This window comes from Aegilops tauschii, chromosome 1, assembly GCF_002575655.3.
Source record: "Aegilops tauschii subsp. strangulata cultivar AL8/78 chromosome 1, Aet v6.0, whole genome shotgun sequence".
Classification (NCBI taxonomy): Eukaryota; Viridiplantae; Streptophyta; class Magnoliopsida; order Poales; family Poaceae; genus Aegilops; species Aegilops tauschii.
In genome coordinates this window covers 437,762,201-437,771,857 of record NC_053035.3, presented here as the reverse complement: position 1 = coordinate 437,771,857, position 9,657 = coordinate 437,762,201, and the positions used below count along the sequence as shown (strand labels likewise).

Sequence of the window (9,657 nt, the reverse complement as noted above, 5' to 3'; positions counted from 1 at the left end):
AAAATGCTAAAACAAATTTTCACCGTCTAATTAAATTAATTAGAACAATATGAACATTTTTCTTGGCCCAAAAATGCAGTTTTGAAAACGTGCAATTTTTCTAATGCATTTAAAATTGCAAATAAAACCCGAATAAAATCCAATATTTGATTTTAATATTTTTCCTCAAATATTTCAATTATTTTGGAGAAGTCATATTTTCTCCTCTCATTTATTTTAATACGAAATATTTTCGGAGAGAAAAACAAATAAAACCAAAAATCCTCGTTTCATTATTTGTTAAAAATCAAATATGAAAACCACGAAAATCCCCAACTCTCTCCGAGGGTCCTTGAGTTGCTTAGGATTTTTCGAGGATTTGCCAAAATGCAATAAAATATGCTATGCAATGATGATTTAATGTATAACATTCCAAATTGAAAATTTGGGATGTTACATTGATTTACAGTATGTTCAGCAATTCATATTCATATGTATAGCCAATGCATATATCACAAATATCAACACAGGCCATAGGAAAATAAGAACATCACAAGATCATCCATAAAAACATATATATCATACGACCTGTATCACAAAGTAAGACGAGATCACACTAGTGTCGACAAATAAGATCACAAAGGTTGGCCTCCACATAACACAAAACTTAGGTGAGCATCATGGGATCTAGCAGCAACAGCACCTAAACCACTGGATGGACACTGCAGTCCAGACCCAACTCTACAAGCACACTACATACTGATTTGCGACCGCGCTAGTGATGCAACCACCACAACCAAGATTAAAAAGGCAAGGGAGGTGGGTGGTCCAGATTGCTGTCTCCACGCCGCTTGTGTTTGCCATCTCTAAATGCCAACAGGTCCAGGTTGTGGTCATCAGCCTTCTTCATGCCATCAGCATGATCACCATTGCCTCCCGCACCCCGTCATCATCAGGCTGATTTGCTGCTGCTGCTCGTCCTCCTACTCCATCTGCATGGACAAGAGCAAGTTAGTTGAATGGCATAAAAAAGGAGCTATGACAAGAGTAATGTATAATAAAATATTTTAGCTGTAAAATTTGAATATATAGAGACAGGTCACGAGAATAGAGCAAGAGAAGGATTCGTGAAAGTACAAAACACAATTGAAACACGGCCAGTGGTGATGTCCGTGATGGGCGCCGACTCTAGCAAGATGAACAAAGCCATCCAATCATACATCAGCAGCCATTTGCCAATTTATTGAACTAATAATGAGCACAGAGAAACTAAGAGCAGTTCATATCCCACTACATATATGCGGCAATAGCGTTGGTTTGCTGACGGCCACGCCAAACAAACAGCTAATTGAATAGCTCATGTCACATCTAATACCAGAGAAAGTGAATAACCACTACAATGCTTGTTGCTGAGCTGGTGACGAGTGCTTAGAGACGAGGCTAATGAACCTCCAATTCGCAGCAAATCTAACACTCAGTTCACCTCCTCTGACCTGTCGCCGTGATCAATGAAAGGCAAAACAAAGCGGGTTTCTGAAATAATGCAGTTAACAGAATTGCTAGACTCATCTACTAATTCATGTGTGGCTGACTTGCTACTACTATACTACACGATGGAAAGGGGGTCCCAAATTCAGTGTGAGATGAGCTTATGAATTCAGTTAACAATGAACCTGAATCTATGCCTATGTCTGAAGGGAAAGAAGAAGGTTGGGGCTTTGAGGATGGAGGGAGGGAGGGACTGACAGGGCGATCCAGAAGGCGCCGACGAGGGGGGCGGCGCCCCAGAACAGGCCGCAGGCGAGCCCCACCGCCTGCCGGATCTAGTGCACCGCGTCTAGCAGCTGGTCCTGCACACCAAAACCCAGACACCGAACCAATCAGAACCTCACGGAGTCACTCGGGGACACGCCGGCGGCGGCAGCGGCACACATACCTTGTCCAAGGACGCGTCGGGGTTGAGGTACCGGATGGGGTTCGCCTTGGCCTCGATGCGGTCGCCGAGGCGGGCGGGCTTGAGGTGGTTGATGGAGAGCTGCACGCCGGCCACCCTCCGGTACCCCAACGCCATGTACCCGCCGATGCTCGCCGTCGACTCCGCCATCAGCGCCGAGACGCCGCCGCTGAGAATCTTGAAGGGCTGCTACCATCGCGACCACGCCGACGCCGCTGTGCCCGCAGCAATAGCAGCTCGACGCTGTTGGGGCCTCCTCGCGGTGCACCACCAGTGCCTGGGCGTGGCTCTCCTGGGCGAGGAGAGAAACCGGTCGGTGGAGATGGTGAGCGGGGAGAGGTGACCTCGGGGAGGAGAGCTGGGCAGTGGGGAACGGCGGGGATCGCCGGAATCTGGCGACGGCGTGGGGTGGAGAAAGGGGATCGAGGAAGACGAGAGAGATGGGATCCGACGTGGGTGTGTGTGCGTGGGTTGGGCGTGGGTGTGTGTGCATCGTGGGTGGGGCTCGAGGTTGTGTGGGTCGTGGGTGGGTGTGTGCCAAGTCATCGATCCGTGTCCGTGGCATGGGTTGGGCGGGGGCGGCCGTTAGATACGTTAGGTTATTTTCTTTGTCGTGTGCTTTCGGGGCAGACGGCAAAAAAACTAGCCGTTAGGTCGTTCTCGTTAGTGTGCCACCCATCCTCTTTGTCGTCTGCTAGCAGACGGCAAAGATTCTATGCCGTCAGCTAGCAGACGGCAAAGAGCAGGCTGACGGCAAACACCCTCTTTGTCGTCCGCTCGTTCTTTGCCGTCAGCTTTCTGTAAGCTGATGGCAAAGACCTTCTTTGCCGTCAGCTAGCAGACGACAAAGAGCTGGCTGACGGCAAAGTACCTGATTCCAGTAGTGTAGGGGCCTTTTCTGTACCCCTTTACTTGTGCACGGGCAGTCGTAGCCACGCCTGCGGCCGGGCTTGGCAGGGCAGAGGAAGGGAAGGCACAAGGCTGCCGACGCAGCACTCAAGCCAGAAGCATGAAGAGCAAAGGGGAAAGGTGGATTCCCCCGGCAAGACCCTTCCTGGGGCGGCCTACACAGCCCCAGCAAGAGCCTTGCCGGGGCGACTTGCCCAACACCAGCAAGGCCGCCACCCTTGAGCCTTAGAGTCCTGACACCATCGACAAACATCAAGACCAAGGCTCAGGGGCGCCTGCGCGGTGGCATGCAGATCTTTGTGAAGACCAAAGGCCTGCAAGACTAGATAAAAACCAGAAGACGAAGACCCCCGGCAAGACCCCTTGCCAGGGACGGCTGAAGACCCCCGGCAAGACCCTTGCTGGGGACGCCTACGAGACCCCGGCAAGACCCTTGTCGGGAACATCTGCAGGGCCACAGCCAGGCCCACGCCTACCAACGCTCCGCCGCCCCGCGGCCGTTCCAACACGGCAATCAGCCCGCCACCTAGGCGAGCGCCTGCGTGGCAGCGTGCATCTTCCAGGCCAAACTAAGCAAGCACCTGCGTGGTGGCATGCAGATCTTCGTGAAGACTCTGTCACCGCACCAGCACAACAGCCAGCCAGCGTGGCGCTGCATGCCTCGTCAGCTTGGGCGCGCGTCGAAGCAAGGCGAGGCGGCGACGGACGGGATGAGCCTTGTTACCGTCCTCGATAAAGCAAGAGGACACGTAGGTGGCGCATTAAATGTGTTTGTGCCACGATGTCAGGGATAGACTTGTACACTGTAGATGCTTTCCACCTCCTGTGTGCCACTGTGGCGACCCCTTTGACATATAAAAGGAGGCCCGAGGCGTACTGAGGAAGGATTCGGACTTTTTGGACCGGGCATGCACCGCAGCTAGTTCAAGAACTCAAGAACACTAAATACACACAAAGCAGGACTAGGTTTTTACGCATCGTTTGCAGCCCGAACCTGGGTAAAATCCCCCCCCCCCCCCCCCCGCGCGCATTGATCTTCTAGACCCGCTCTTTGCGCAGCAGCACGCCCCGCCAACCGTAGAAGGGACTCCCGAGGGATCCCATAGGTGTCGTTCCTGAGCCCCGACAAACCTCCTACTTATGATTAACCCTCTCGCAAGCATCCATAACTACGAGAAAAGTATTAAGAATAAATTCTAACCATAGCATTAAACTTTTGGATCCAATCGGTCCCTTACGGAATAGCGCATAAACTAGGGTTTAAGCTTATGTCACTCTCGCAACCCATCATCTAATAACTACTCCACAATGCATTCCCTTAGGCCCAAATATGGTGAAGTGTCATGTAGTCGACGTTCACATGACACCACTAAGGGAATCACAACATACATACTATCAAAATATCGAACACATATCAAGTTCACATGATTACTTGCAACATGATTTCTCCCGTGACCTCAAGAACAAAAGTAACTACTCACAAATAATAATCATGCTCAAGATCAGAGGGGGTATTAAATAGCATATTGGATCTGAACATATGATCTTCCACCAAATAAACCATATAGTAATCAACTACAAGATGTAATCAACACTACTAGTCACCCACAAGCACCAATCTATAGTTCCGGTACAAAGATTGAACACAAGAGATGAATTAGGGTTTGATAGGAGATGGTGTTGTTGAACATGTTGATGGAGATTGCCCTCCCCAAGATGGGAGAGTTGTTGGTGATGATGATGACGATGATTTCCCCCTCCGGGAGGGAAGTTCCCCCAGCGGAATCGCTCCCGCTGGAGGGCAAAAGTGCTCCTGCCCAAGTTTTTCCTCGAGATGGCGGCGCTCCGTCCTGAAAGTCCTCTCCTTATTTTTTTCCTGGTCAAAATGACTTATATACCAGAAGATGGGCACCAGAGGTGGGCCGAGGGGAGCACAACCCACCAGGGCGCGCCTGGGCTCCCAAGCGCGCCCAGGTGGGTTGTGCCCACCTGGTGGGCCCCCTCTGGTACTTATTGGCTCCAATATTCCTCATATATTCCATAAAAAATCCCCATAAAGTTTCAGCTCATTTGGAGTTGTGCAGAATAGGTGGCCTGGCGTAGCCTTTCCAGGTCCAGATTTCCAGCTGCCGGAATTCTCCCTCTTTGTGTGTACCTTGCATAATATGAGAGAAAAGGCATTGAATTACTCCAAAAAACATTATTATGGGTAAAAACATCATAAATAACAGTAGGTAAACATGATGCAAAATGGACGTATCAACTCCCCCAAGCTTAGACCTCGCTTGTCCTCAAGCGAAAACCGAAATCAAAAAACATGTCCACATGCTTAGAGAGAGAGGTATCGATAAAAGCAAAATACGAACATAGAAGCATCATGTGAATTATTATAACAGCAACAAACTTTAATATAAATTTTTTATCATAGAACTTTTATCATAGACTTCTCATGAATAAGTAACAATTCATCACACTTACAAAGTATAAATCATAAACTCTATTGGAAACCAACAAACTATGTTCTTAGTCAAGTTTGCAACTACAATTCATCATCTTTTCAGGAAGGGTCACGTATCGGAGCCTTTAGGCAAGTCCACATACTCAACCATCATATAGTCTTCCATGTTTGCTAACACTCACCGCATACACATGAGCAAAATGTTTCAACCGGACACATAGAAAGAGGGGCTTATAGTTTCGCCTACCAACGTATTCACCTCAAGGGTGATGTCAACAATAATAAATCATGCTATCCGTATTCAACTGGACATATGTGCCTAGATATTTCCTCACCACATGATGCTTGCCAAAAGAGAAAAATAAAAAGGAATAGAGAGAAAAACTTTGGCTCTTGCATAAAAGTAAATACATAAAAGTAAAAGATAGGCCCTTCGCAGAGGGAAGCAGAGGTTGCCATGCGCTTATTTGTTTGTATGCTCAACCCCTTAGTGCAAAAGAATGTCACGTTGTATTGCCCCTTGTGATGGCAATCTTTATTATGCAGTATGTCGCTTTTATTCTTCACCATCACAAGTTCGTACAACGCTCAACTTTCTCTTACACTAAATGATCTCACACTTTTAGAAGCAATTTTTATTGCCTTGTTGCACCGATGACAACTTACTTGAAGGATCTTACTCAATCCTTAGGTAGGTATGGTGGACTCTTGAAAATAAGATTTGGGTTTAAGGCTTTTTGGATGCACAAGTAGTATCTCTACTTAGTGAGGAGTTTTTGGCTAGCAAAGATAGGGGCAAGCACCACACGTTAAAGGATCTATGACAATATAACTTCTATGTGAATATGAACAAAGATTAATCATTATGTTGTCTTCCTTGTCCAACGTCAACAATTTTGGCATATAATATTTTGATGGGGGCTCACAATCACAAAAGATTTCCAGGATAGTGTTTTTATATGTGAATCTTCTCTTCCCTTAGAATTCTTTCATGAGTTGCCTCATTGGCCAATGCTATGTTTGTCAATCTCTAATAAAATTTTCTACTTATACTTTTCCTTATGTGGTGCCATCACCTACCATAAGATTAGAATATGATCTCTTTCATTTATTTCCTTTCTTTTTATTGGAACATGAAAGTAAAGAAAGCAAAAACTCAAACTATACTTTATTATATATCTCGCACACGATTACAAGGATAGATCACTAAGCAAATTCTCGAAAAGAAAGGATCGAACTAAACTTTTATTCATCTAAAGCAAAAGATAACTATGGATTGAACTAAAATAAGTAAAGGCAAAAGATAGTTTGGTGATACGATACCGGGGCACCTCTCCCAAGCTTGGCGGGAGCCAAGGGGAGTGCCCATACCCGATACTTAGTTTTACTTGGTGATGAAGAAGGTGGTGGTGTTGGTGTAGAAGCATTTTCCAATCTAACCATGAGTACCCCCCCCCCCTCAATCTTTGAATCTCCCGAAGGGCTTGATGAAGTAACTCGGTATTTTCCTCACTTCAACCATTATGTGTTTATTTTCCGGGGCCCAGGGGTTTGTTCCTGCATTGCTTTCTCTTAGAGGAGCTATGACCCAATTGGAAGGTATGTGCAAATGAGGAGTATACTCGACTCCATAATTTTGAATCAAATTGTGAAAATTATTACGATGTAACCTGTGTAAAGGCCTTCTTGGTGGGAGGCCTTCATGCACTTCGGGGCTCTCTTGATTGTTTGACGGTCTCATAGCTTGATGAGGATTAGGGTGAGTGAGTGGAGATGCCAGCCAATGTGCCTCTCTCGGAAGCCGGAGGGTGAACCCCAAAGGGATTTTCTTCAGCTTCCTCCATGGCAACCTCTTAAGCTTCCTCTCTCCTTAGATCTTCCTGAACCAACCCTGCGTCCTCTTCTCGGTTGTTGGAAGGTGAGGAAGACATGATGCTGGCTTAGCTGGATCTGTCAGAAAACAGCAAGAAGATAAAACAGAAGATTTCTGCGCGATACGGTGGTCAATAGGTTCGGGGGGTATATAAAGATTTTTTTATCTTGGGAAACAAGCAAACGGTAGAAAAACGGAGTCCGAAAGGTACCCGAGGTGGGCACAACCCACCTGGGCACGCCTGGCTTGCCAGGCGCGCCCTGGTGTCTTGTGCCCACCAGGGTGACATTCCTGGTTGTTTCTCATTTTCCTAATTTTTGTTATATTCCAAAACTGACAGAAAATATTTTTGCAGATTTTTCGTAGTTCATTTACTTACCATATCACATACCTCCTCTTTTTCACGATTCTAGAGTGTTCGAGTAGGATTCTTTTATGTGTTCTTCTAGTGTCATAGTTTGGATAATATTACTTTCAATATTAATGGGCGTACCTGAGATATAATGTTTTATTCGTTGCCCATTAACAACCTTTCGGTTAGTACCTTCGGCATTATTTATCTTCATAGCTCCAGACCGATAAACCTCCTCGATAACATAGGGTCCTTCCCATTTGGAGAGGAGTTTTCCTGCAAAGAATCTGAAACGAGAGTTGTACAAAAGAACATATTCTCCAACCTTGAACTCACGCTTTTGGATTCTTTTATCATGCCATCTTTTAACTTTTTCTTTAAATAACTTGGCATTTTCATAAGCTTGGGTTCTCCATTCATCTAATGAGCTAATATCAAATAACCTCTTTTCACCGGCAAGTTTAAAATCATAGTTAGGCTCTTTGATTGCCCAATATGCTTTATGTTCTAACTCAAGAGGTAAATGACAAGCCTTTCCATAAACCATTTTATAAGGAGACATACCCATAGGATTTTTATATGTTGTTCTATAAGCCCAAAGTGCATCATCTAATTTCTTAGACCAATTCTTCCGGGACCTACTGACAGTCTTTTGCAAAATTAATTTTATTTCTCTATTGTTAAGTTCAACTTGACCACTAGACTGAGGATGATAGGGTGATGCAATTCTATGGTTAACATCATACTTGGCAAGCATTTTACGGAATGCACCATGAATAAAGTGTGAACCACCATCAGTCATTAAATATTTAGGGATTCCAAACCTTGGGAAAATAACTTCCTTAAGCATTTTAATAGAGGTGTTTTGATCAGCACTGCTAGTTGGAATAGCTTCTACCCACTTAGTGACATAATCAACAACAACCAAAATATGTGTATACCCGTTAGAGGAAGGAAAATGTCCCATGTAATCAAATCCCCAAACATCAAATGGTTCAACAGCAAGTGAATAATTCATAGGCATTTCTTGACACTTACTGATATTACCTATTCTTTGGCATTCATCACAAGATAAGACGAACTTACGAGCATCCTTGAAGAGAGTAGGCCAATAAAATCCAGACTGCAATACCTTGTGAGCAGTTTTGTCTCCCGCATGATGTCCTCCATAAGCTTCGGAGTGACATTTCCATAGGATTTGTCCATGTTCATGCTCAGGTACACAACGTCTAATAATACCATCTACTCCTTCTATATAAAGATGTGGGTCATCCCAAAAGTAGTGTGTTAAATCATAGAAGAATTTTTTCTTTTGTTGGTATGTGAAGCTAGGTGGTAAATATTTAGCAACAATGTAATTAGCATAGTCAGCATACCAATGAGTGTTATGAGAAACATGTATTGCAGCTAACTGCTCATCAGGAAAACTATCATCAATATTTTATGGGTCATCAAGGACATTTTCTAACCTAGACAAGTTATCAGCTACGGAGTTCTCTGCTCCTTTTCTATCAGTGATATGTAAATCAAATTCTTGTAGCAAGAGAACCCAACGAATAAGTATAGGTTTAGCATCTTTCTTTTCCATGAGATATTTAATAGCAGCATGGTTGGTGTGAACAATTACTTTGAATCAACAATGTGAGATCTAAATTTATCACAAGCAAACACCACTGCTAGAAATTCTTTTTTCAGTAGTAGCATATTTTTTTTGAGCACTGTCTAGAGTTTTACTAGCATAATGAATAACATTTAGTTTCTTATCAACTCTTTGTCCTAGAACAGCACCAACAGCATAATCACTAGCATAACACATAATTTACAAAGGCAAGTTCTAGTCAGGTGGTTGAACAATAGGTGCAGAAATTAAGACTTTCTTGAGTGTTTCAAAGGCTTCTAATCAATCATCATCAAAAACAAAATGAACATCCTTTTGCAAAAGATTTGTGAGGGGCCTAGAAATTTTAGAAAAGTCCTTGATAAATCTCCTATACAAACCAGCATGACCTAAGAAACTACGAATACCTTTGATATCTTTAGGACATGGCATTTAACCTTAGCTTTGTCCACCTCAATACCTCTTTCAGAAATTTTATTGCCCAAAACAATACCTTCATTAACCATAAATTGGC

The 9,657-nt window shown here is 44.4% G+C and overlaps 1 long non-coding RNA gene across 1 annotated transcript; it reads right to left on the bottom strand.

The window, feature by feature from the left end:
• Positions 1 to 537: 537 nt before the first annotated feature.
• LOC141023832 (uncharacterized) lies at positions 538 to 2,442 on the bottom strand. The gene is made up of 3 exons (XR_012185433.1): positions 1,916 to 2,442; positions 1,726 to 1,829; positions 538 to 971 (listed from the first exon to the last, which is right to left on the bottom strand). It is a non-coding gene; the product is annotated as an uncharacterized lncRNA (long non-coding RNA).
• Between the last annotated feature and the right edge of the window lie 7,215 nt (positions 2,443 to 9,657).